General features: G+C 36.5%; 1 pseudogene; it reads left to right on the plus strand.

The window, feature by feature from the left end:
* Positions 1-304, plus strand: part of LOC125611937 — a 545-nt pseudogene extending 241 nt beyond the window's left edge.
* Positions 305-11759: the final 11455 nt, after the last annotated feature.

The raw sequence follows: 11759 nt of genomic DNA on the forward strand, positions 1-11759 counted from the left end.
ATATATTATTTGAAGAAAAAGATACTGCAGCAGTGAAGAGTTTCAGAAGTGAATGAGGAAAAATGTACCTGAAAATAGTCAACCAGCTACAGGGTATCCCCCACCACTTCAGATTCTCAGTGAAAGCCGTACTGTGGGGTCTATGATACCTTCTTTAGAACCTGAGAAAACGATGCAGTGTATGCATTTTTAGGCTAGATAGCACCACCTGGTTCAAAGCAAGCAGAAGGCCAGGCAAAGCAGTAAGTATGAGCCTTAAGCATTTTGCCTTAAGCATCTTGAAAAATGAGTCTCTATTGCTTTTATAAAATAACAAAATTATCTTGGCTTCAAAGGAAATATGCTTAGTGTTATAATAAATAGTTTAGTTTGTGTTCTTGCATCCAAACAAAGTAAATACATAATTAAAATGTGAATATTATGGTGAGGAAAATGGAAGATGAACATAAAATTTTAAGTAGATATCATGGGATAGTATTATAATCTGCCAAGGCATTTATGTACTTCAGTGATTTTACAAAGAAAGCACCCTTGTTTTCAAAACATTTTTATTGTAGCATCAGGGTATCTGCAGTTCAACATTAAAAAATTTAAAAAGAAGAGAGAATCTGTCTCTTGTTCACAAGTTGCCTCATTAATTTTAGTGAATAAGCATATGTACCTTTTTAATGTGATGTTATTATGATTAAAATTACTTGCAGGTAATGTTTGTGATTTGCTAAACATTATAATTTCCTGCGACAATTATGACATTCCCATTCTTCTGTAGAAGAAACTTCTATGTACTGAACCACAAGTTTTCCAAGCTTCTAAATGCAGAGTTTCATTGCATATATTGGATAGGAATAGATGACTTCCCACAAAAACAAAACAAAAGAAAATAAATGCATTCAGTTGAGGAGTTCCTTGTTTAACTCTACCATTATGGAAACATGTTTCTAAGTTGCTTGCCTCTGAAATGTTTATGTGTTTGTCACAAAAGTGGGATGGCATAAATTTAAAATGGCATCCTCTTTCAAAGAATTTTGTCACTTAATTATTAGAAAATGCTTTGGTAATCATAGCCCAAGATTTAATTTCTTGGGTTTTTGATAAAGAGATTTTAGGGGTTTTTCTTCTTTTAATAAAACTTGTAATCATGAATGTCACTATCTCTTGATAGATAACCTTTATATTTCAATTTTAACATATATTGTGTGAGTTCATTAATGTAAGTAAAGAGAATATTTCTTTGGTTCCATAAAAAGCACAAATATCAAAATCAAATAAATAGAGCAACTCTTACAATATATTTGAACATTTCTAAAAGACGAGAAACATGGCCTAAATAACTTATCCAGAAGATATCCACATTGTATGTTAGCTCCATGCCACTTTATTTATAAAAACAAACATCTTTTACTTTACACTACTTTGTTGTATCTGTTGTTTGCAAGTCTGTACTCTGCAAAAATCAACATATAAGAAGATGTGGCTTTGTTTACTGAGATTCAAACTTGATGTGATGCTTTAAAATAAACTCAAAATTTTTACAAACATAAAAAAAAAAATTGATTGACTATAAAATGGAAGTCTCCAAGATCTATCCACAGAGGGGTTGTGATTTGTGTTTTCACTATACTGTGGTTCTCAAGAATCTGTTAATTAGTATCTTAATTATGTTAATGTGGCTATGCTCTGATAGCACTAACTCCATCTTGATTTTTCTCTTATAACACAAGCTGTAACTGATAGTCACTTTGGCAACCAACTGATTGATAGCTATGTTGATAACTGTGCACTGATATGTAAATGAGATAGTTGACTCCTGGAATCTTTCCCTCCAAATTAACATCTGGAAATTGAGATAATATACCTGGGACTACAAATACAATGGCTTCAGACTCCCATTTTGAGACACACCTCACTATGACAATGTTCTTTAATCATTCTGAATTGGCATCAGCTCTGGAGGCTCTGTCAAGAAGGAACAATTCCTTACTTCATTGCTGATGTTTTGATAACATTAAGGACCCATTCAATTGTCACCCTTGAAGGAACTTTTCTCCTGGACCATGTATACAGTTCTTTCTGTAGAAGTATGAATTTTTTTGTTCATTGCTAGCCTTTTGTGCACAAGTAATTTTCTTTTACCTATTTTCACCTGTTTTTACATGTTTCAGCATAAGGTCAGGCAGCACCGACCAAAAGGACGCAGATTAAAAATGCTGCTGAACAAGGCTTTATTAAGATTCACTCCCAGGTGAGACCCTCCAGACTAAAAAGGTATCTGGGGAGAAGCATATGGGGGTCAGCCAGACTGGAATTTTTATTTGGCTTAGAGCAGGAAGGGAGGGCTTGGGACAGGAAAAGGAGGTATTTAGAGTCCCTTGTCCTATTGGGTTGGTCTGGGGAGATTGCTGAAATCCAGGATTGGTCAGAAGACCCAGGTGAGTTGCTTGGTGCTTTGTTCCTCAGCCAACCTCAAACTCTAACATCCAGTTGATGCAAAATGACCACTGTGCTTTAAAGGAAAATAATACAACATTTTATTATGAACTAAATGTGAGGGACTCAGGCCTCAGAGCAAAGGTTTAAATTGCTTTAAATGAAGAGTTCCAAAGAAAAGGAGGTTGTGACAATTTTTATAGATAGAAAACAAAGATAACTGTAAATTAACACTTTCAGTGATCATATGGTCACTGGGGGCATTATATAAGTGAGTTATGGTACAGTGGGGGAAGTTTTAACCATTTAACTGAGATGGTACCTTACTACATTCTTAGTAGAAGGATTTGGAGATCCTTCCTCATTTGTACACACAACCTCTAGAATGTAGACCTTTCTGTCTATTAACATTACAAACATCATTCACTCCAGATAAAATTAGGAGTCTGCTCTTTGTTAAACTGTGGATAGTTAACCAGGTCAAACCTACATCACAGAAAGTTTACCTAATAGACATGATAGTGTTAAGTCAGATACAAAAGTCAGGATTAATTAATTGTTTTCTAAATGTTGAGGGCCACAGCCAAGTTGGGATGACACATGGTATTTTTGCCAGAATGGAGTTGTTGAGAGGTGATGCCAGCAAGCCATTGAGATGATGATGGTTATGTTAATCTGTGTATTCAATTGTATATTAGATTCCCTGGCCTGCTACTTTGGAGTTCTCTCAGGATTCCTGAGTTCAAGTTTGTTGGTGAAGTGCTGGAGGAGGGATTGCGGGAGGAGGGATTTCCGGTTGGTGTGTGGTGTGTCCCCGGAGAAGGACGCTTGCTTGGCATTCATGGGAGTGCAGAGAATAAAGGAGTCCTGTTTTGAACCTACAAGGCTGTGTGGCGGCTCGGTTATTTTGTGCCCAGCCAGACTGCGGCATCTAAAGACCAAATTAACCTTTTAAAATAAGCCTCAGGTCTCCTACAAGTCTCCAGTAAGCATGCCTGTGTTTATTTTACATGTTCGTGTCCTGGGAAGATATTGTCTATCTAGTTCATGCTTGAAAAAAATCTAATGGAATAGTATCTTTGGGTAAGTTTAATTTCACATTCCTTTTGTTTATTTTTCCTTATCATACTTTTGTGCACTTTATAATAAAATGATTACTTTGAGAACTATCTTTGTTTTGCTGGACTTATCAATGGATAAAAAAATGTGGCATATATACACAATGGAATTTTACTCAGCATTAAAAAAAAAACAACAGACACTAGTATTGATGTATGTATAAACGTGGCTGTATAACCAATGTGATCCTGCAATCTGTACATGTGGAAAAATGAGAATTCATACCCCATTTGAATCAAATGGATGATATGTCAAGATCATTGTATTGTCTTGAGCAACTAATAAAAAAAAAGAACAAAATCATGGCATTTGCAGGTACATGAATGGCGTTGGAGAAGATAATGCTAAGTGAAGTTAGCCAATCCCAAAAATACAAATGCCAAATGTTTTCTCTGATATAAGAAGGTTGACTCATAGTGGGGTAAGGAGAGAGAGCTTGGGAGGATTAGATTAATTCTAGATAGGAAAGATGGGTGGGGGGGAAGGAGGGGACAGAGGATTCACAAAGATGGTGGAATGTGATGGACATCATTATAAAAAGTACATGTATGAAGACTTGAATTGGTTGTCAACATACTTTATATACAAACAGAGATATGAAAACTTGTGGTATATATGTGTATTAAGAATTGTAATGCAAAGAAAAATACATGTATAAAGGCATAAATTGGTGTGAACATTCTTTATGTACACAGATATGAAAATTATAATTATAATGCTCCTCTTCCAAGAGGAGCAATATTTTTATTCTTTTTTATTTTTATTGATATTATTATTATTATTTAAATACACAATAGCAGTAGAATGCATTACAATTCTTATTACACATATAATCTTTGAGGTTAAAATTATTCCCATGTTTTGGCATACTGGACCATATTTGTGGGTTCAACATGACAAAGATGATTAAATTCTCTTATTGAGTCAGGAACAACATTGGACAGAGGCCAATAAAATTTTATAATCTCCCTTGTTGGATAAAGGGAAGCCTGAAATGGTATAAGTTCAAAAGCAGGCTTCATGAGTTCTATGTCACTACTTAAGGATTTGGAGATCCTTCCTCATTTGTACACACAACCTCTAGAATGTAGACCTTTCTGTCTATTAACATTACAAACATCTCTATATTATCAAGGAAGCATTTTTAAATATAAAGAAATTTACTGTGGATATATGCATATTAAAATTATGATCCTAGGATATACTAAGAAACATATATTTGATCTTCCTCCTCAGTTCTAGGCACACAGCTTCTAAAACTCTTGAAATTTTCTGGGCTGTAGGAATGATAAAAGTATCTTTTGTTACAATATTTGTGTTTTTCTTCCAATTCCCAAAATAGCTCCAGAGCAAGAAAGATAAAAGGAGCCAGTTTGGTTATTCATAACAAGACCCTTTCAACCATACTCAAGTTATCTTTGATGGTCACCAAGATAGCTTCAGAGTGGGTGCTACTTGGGATTAGAAAGTTGAAACTTTCGATCCACTATGGCCACAGGTTTAATTAAATGTGTCTATGTAATGGATCCTCCATAAAAATCATGGACACATTATTGAACTCAATAGGGCCTTTTAAGTGTCAGGGCAGTTATAGCTATAGGTAATGATGAAACAGACTTTTTGGTTTGAGATGCAATAAATCACAAGGAGAGATGTGGTTATAACATATGACTGTCTGTTTCCAGTTCCCCTTCAAGACGAAGAAACACAACCTCCAGGATTGAGTCACCTAAATGTTCAGGAAGAGAAGCATTCTCTTCAACTATATATAGATAAAACAATTTAAAGACCTTTTTGCTTCCTTACCCTTCTCCAATTTATGCTCCCCTAATTGTTTTCTGGTCTTGATCTATGCTGTATTCTCTTTGCTTATTTCCATTCCTTTGTCCTGGACAGGTTTCTAGATTATAGTGGTATGTCTTTAACTAAAGAGTGCTGAGGTGGTAGAAACAAAGGCAAAAAGATGAGATATACCTAAACAAAAATCCAGGTGTGGTTGTGTACTCCTGTAATACCAGAAGAGGCTGAGGAAAGAGGACAGAGAGAATGGAAAATCAGAAAAAGAGCAGAATTGTGGGTAACCTCAAATTAAATTTGCAGATAAATTAGCCTGTGTAATGAATAATGCAAACACTAGCAATAAAGACAGTAATAAAGACAGAGATTGAAAATAAAACCATACAGTATACTAGTGGAGACAAGGCAACTTTGTTCTGTTTTGGGTTGATCTCTTCTAAAGAAGACATGCTATTTCCTATTACCACTGGTTAATAAATTCTTCATAAACCAGTCTTGGAACTATTCTCTATCCCTGGGATTATACCAAAATTCTAGAAATTACCAAATTGCAAATAATAAAAGATGAAAGTTTCTGATTACTCTTTACAGATTCCAACTGGTTCTATCTTGACCCTCATGTACCTTTCAAGTCCTTGATACCATAATACCTCCCTAGTAGTTTCAAACTAGATTTATCCTCTGGTGTTCTTCATATAAGGATTTGTCTACAAAAAGATAGTTCAACATTTATGGAAGTAGAACAATTTGATATTGCAACTTAAATGATTTTCTTTTTCCTTATTTCTTTTAGAGGTTTGGAGTATGAGAGTTAAAATGTTGGGAAGTGGAAGGCAATCTAGATAAGTGATGATTAAACTCTTATGGGCAGATGACCTGTTTCAGATTCTGATGAAAGCTTTGGGCCCACTTAACAAGTTTTTTCATAAATACATTAACACAAAAATTATATGTAATATTTTATTGAAAATCAATTTTCTTAACACAAACAACATAAGCAATATTTATTAAAAAGCATATTTTCAATTTTTTATGAAAATATTAAGACTCTTAAAGAAACAACTAAATAAATTAGTACTAGGCAGTATTAACAAAATAATTTTTTGAACAAAAATACACCTTAATTATTATTACTAATACCTGGATTAAGTAAAGTTGAATTGGATCCCTAAATCCTGAAAATAAGGATAACCAGAAATAGACTGACATTTCCAGATCCAGTCACTCAATTGTGAATGATCTAAATCTCTGAAAATAACTATAGGTGATGAAAGAGTAACAAACCTCTCAACTGCATACAACAGGCAAAAGTAATATTTTCCTTAAAAAAAAATAACAAAAAATTGTGTACAATTTATCCATAGTATCTAGTACTCAATCAAAATTATGCATGCGCGCGCGCACACACACACACACACACATACACACACGTAAGATTGAAAACCTAAAAAACAAAAAAAAACATTAGATCCATGTGGCTCAAGATAAGAGATTTTTAAGATTAAGACTTTTAAAAAATGCTTAATATGCTATGAGATAAAAGAAAATATTGACGATTTCTACAAAGAATTGAAAATTATCTTTTTAATATTTACTTTTTAGTTGTAATTAGACACAATATCTTTATTTTATTTATTTATTTATTTTTATGTGGTGCTGAGGATTGAACCCAGGGCCTCACACATGCTAGATAAGTGCTCCACAGCTGAGCCACAACCACAGGCTGAAAGTTATTTTTAAAAGAAAAATCAACATGAAAATTTAGGATTGAATGATTTTTTGATAGAACTCAAAAGCACAAGAAAAAAAATCCAAAATTAACAGATGAGGTGTCCTCAAACTAAAAAGTTTCTGCAGAGCAAACAATCAATAGAATGAAGAGACAACCTACAGAATAGGAGAAAGTCTTTGCCAGCTCATCATCTCATAGAGGGTTAATATTAAGAATATATAAAGAACTCAAAAATCCTAACAGAAAGTAAATCATCCAACTTAAAAAAAATGGTGATGATTTGAAGACACTTCTCAAAAGAATTACAAATGGCCAAAACTATATTTATAATTTAAAATATATATATATTTTTAAAAATGCTCAATCTCATTAGTCATTAGGGAAATGCAAATCAAACCGCAATGAGATACAATCTTGTCACAGAATGGTTATTATCAATAAAACAAAAATTAACAAATGCTGGTGAGAATGTAGAGAAAAGGCATTCTTTATATTAATGCGGCTGTAAATTATTACAGAAACTATTAAAAACAATATCAAAGTTCCTCAAAAAACTAAAAATAGAACTACCATAAGATTTGTCTATTCCATTCCTGGGTATGATACAAATCTCTGAAAATAGATATGGGTGATTAAAGAGTTAACAGGCCTCTCAACTGCCTACAACAGACAAAAATAATGCCTTCCTAAAAAAAATTATTCAAAGAAAATGAAATCAGCATAGAAAAGGTATGCCAGGGTTTATTGTGGCAATATTAACAACAGCTAAGAGATGAAATAAGAAGCCTTGTTGCAGATCAACAGAAGAATAGATAAAGAAAAGGTGGCATACAATCACATTGCACTATTATTCAGCCTTAAAGAAGACTGATGTTCTGTCATTTGTAGCAAAAGTGAATGGAACTGGAGAAAATTATGTTAAGCAAAATAAACAAGACACAGACAAGTATAGGTGTTTTCTGTAATTTGAAAAAATATTTTAACTAACCTAAAAGTAGAATTGCAATTACTAGGGGAATGGGAAGAGTATTATAGAGGAAGGGAGGACATAGTGAAAGTTGAATGGTTATGATCAGTGCATACAGTATTCATGTATAGAAATATCACAGTGAATCCCATTAATATGCATAATTAGTGTGTTAATTAAAAATAGAATTTTAAAAGAAAATTTAGGATTAAATAATGCAATAACCAAAATCAAGTACTCAATTAAACAAATTGGGCTATGAAAATCAAAGAAGTCAAGGAATGTGGAGACATAATAAAGATCCTGGGGATGTAATTGGTGAGTTTGAAGATGCCAGGGGTGAGGGCTTGGTAAATGGTTTGCCTTTCCTTGGAGTCTTTTGCATGAAGTGTCATGTGAACAGAGTCCCCAAGTATCCATGGTGGGTGAGCTCTGGAGCCTCTTTGGAGAAAGAGGCTGCACATAGGCACAGAAGGAGCTGTGGATGCAGCTCAATTCACCTTGCATGCAGCCACGTCTCTGCACCCTGGGTCTGGTTGGAGAAGGTGAGCTAAAGAAAACTAAACACAGTCCCCACAGTTACTGTACCAATTGCACACAATCACAGGTTCCCAGGGGCTGGGCAGCAGCCTGGTCAACTTGAAGGACTTCAGAGAGGCCAAGAATCTGTAGGAGCCTCCTGTTCTGCTTCTTCCATTCTGCATCTTCTCCATAGACAGCAAGGACTATGAGCTCTGGGACATAGTGGCAGTGGTAGTGCCCCTCTCCACACAGCTTCACCACTCTTCCAGCTCCTGAGGAAGAATGCCTGGGACCAGAGTCCACCTCCTGATGAAAACTGAACATAACATCAAGAATAGTTGTGACACAGCCAAATTCATTTGCAGCAGATAAGGAAACCATGGTGAATCACTACCAAAACTGCAATCCCCGAAGCTTGAGAAATCTGCAATTTATTTGACAGATAATGCATAGTCTGGATTGGGAAATGTTTCATTACAGTTTGGGTGGGGACTTTCCTCTCAGAGACACTCTGATAACATACTTCTTGATGCTTTCCATATTATAGGGGGAAAAAAAGCTTTAGTTTTACCCTGGGTAGAGATTTTAGTATTACAATAAAGTTTCCCTCTCAGTCTTGGTGTATGCTCCCATGGGGTAGTTTATGGGAAATTACTTCTGAAAAACAACTGTCATATGATTTGTTAGAAAAACTATACCTTGGAGCTCAGGATACTGAATGGAAGACAATATGCATCCAGACTGAAATTCAGGTCTATCCTCACTTCTCAGGCTGCTTCTTTGCTAATACCTGAAAAGACAATGCCCATTCCTGACAGGCAGGCTCTGCTTGGTGCCCTGCAGTGCAGAGGTGACAAGCTATGGCCATGGGCTCAGATTCCCCTCCCAGTCACCCAGGCCATAGCTTTGCTAAAAGGGCTATACCTGCACCCTGTGGCATCCCTTCCTGAGGGGTCTGAGCAGCTGCAGTCCCAACCAGTGCAGCAGAGCATTGTTGGGGGTCTTCCAGCCTGGACTGTAGATACCAGAAGGAACCTAACTGTGCTTCCACATCTCCCAGTACAATCAGCCCATCTGGTTCTGAGCAGCATTTACTTGCTGGGCATGCCTTATCAGCCATCAAGTCAAACTTCTGCTCTAAGAGGGACAGAAAGCCATGTACCAAACCCCCATCCCTGGAGTTTGGAGTCAGCAACTTATTGATAGACCATTGGCAGCCTAATAGCTGTTGTGTGTTATTTGTATACAAAGAGGACCATAGGCATGTGTGAACAACCCGAATGACTCTAGCATGCACTCTAGCACTCTACCACTGAGCTAAATCACCAGCTTTTCTACAAAACATTTTTAAGAAAAACTTTTCACCAGATTGGAAATCTGGCTACATGTTGAGGGCCACAACCAAGTCAAGATGGCGCTTGGCAGTTTGCCAGGAGGAGTGGTTTGTGAGGCAACACCACCAAGCCATTAAGATGATGAGGATTCTTTATTGGCTGACTACTGTATCTAGATGATGCTAATTGAGACAAGCTGTGTGTAATCAGTAAGGTATATATACCTCTGCTGCTCCACAATAAAGCGGTTCCTGCTACCTTGGGTGCACACTACCTTGAGTTCCAGCTCAGTTTCCCCGCAATAAAGCAGTTCCCGCTTCAACCTTCAAGTTGCTTGTCACCTCCTGGTTATTTCGCCCAGCCAGACTGCGGCAGCTACACAAGACAGGAAGGACCCAAAGAGGGAAATTTGGAAACATCAACTGTTGTCAAAGTGTGACTATCAATGCCTGTCAAAGACCACTAGACTCCAAGGTTTCCCAGATGCACAAGAGCTAAAATATAAAGTACAACATAAACAACTGTACAAGCAGTCTTTATCTTTTTCAGTGATATTCATGCACAAACTTGCAAATATATAATGTTACATCTGGGCAAACATTTCCCAGATCCCAGTGAAAAAGCCCAGCCCCCACTCTTGCCAGGTTTTTTTCTGAGAAATAGGTCTAGGAGCAAAGGCTCTAATCAATCACCACAGTTCCTCACCTCCCTTTGAGGTGCAGTAGCAGAACACTTTTCCTTCACTTGGGGGATTTACAGCAAGCTTCAAGGGTTAAAACAGGATTTCTAAAGTTAAACACAAATTCCAAGTTATTTCAGCCAGAGTCAGGAGCTTCGTCTTAAATATAAATAAGTCTTAGAACCCAGAGTCCAAGGAGAGGGGAAGATAAGTATTCTAGGATAAGAACCAAGTTAATTGACTCCTCCCTGCTTTCAAAACTGGCCTTAATGATAACAAATAGCACATCCCAATCCTTTGGAGACCCTGCAGGCCCTGGTATCATGGGGAATAGGCAAAGTGTAGATAGCAAACAGCTCACCCTTTGCCAATGTTGCTTAAATTACCACCAGCCACAGCACCCTCTTTTAACCTACAAACCTGTGTCTCACATCAAGAACCAAAAGTGCACATTTAATCCAGTTCCCACTAAAAATAAAACATCACTTTTTCTTTCAATGGCTGTTCCTTCCACTCTTAACAAAGTACATCTGATACAGATCACAATAATCCAAGTGACTCTAAGCCAGAAGACTCTAAAAGAAACTTGCAACTGGGGCTCAGTGTTGCCCTAGATGCATGAACAAGGCCCTGAGTTTTTATTTGAGTTAGTCAGTTTTCATCATGATGATAAACACCTGAGAAAATCAGCTTCAAAGAGGAAAGGCTTATTTGGGCTAATGGTATCAGAAGTTCCAGTCCATGGTTGTTCTGCTCCAAAATGGAAACATCATATCAAAAGGACATGGTAGAGAAAGGCTGCTCAGCTACTGGCAATTGAGAAGCAGAAAGAAAGAGGAAATGTAGTGACACTTCCTTTTTCCACAGAAAAGTCTTAACTGGGCTTCTCCAGAAATCTTCACCATGGCTGATTTTAGGAGTGCCAGCAAAATAATCTCTACAAAAGAGTTCAATGTAGATAAACTTCCTATTTTCATGTTGCCCTGTTTTACTTGGCCACTGGCTGGGAAGAAATTAATACTCCAGGTGCTGGACACCCCTTACTAGTTTCTCACAAACATGTATCCAGTATAGTAGTTTGTAGAAATGTGTAAACAAGGCCTCTGGCCTTGAGCTGGGCTTTACAGAGATGTCTACATTTATAAGATAAGAGAAGTTACCAGTTGGGTCTGTGGTAACAAC

Source organism: Marmota marmota, unplaced genomic scaffold (genome assembly GCF_001458135.2).
Source record: "Marmota marmota marmota unplaced genomic scaffold, marMar, whole genome shotgun sequence".
Lineage (NCBI taxonomy): Eukaryota > Metazoa > Chordata > Mammalia > Rodentia > Sciuridae > Marmota > Marmota marmota.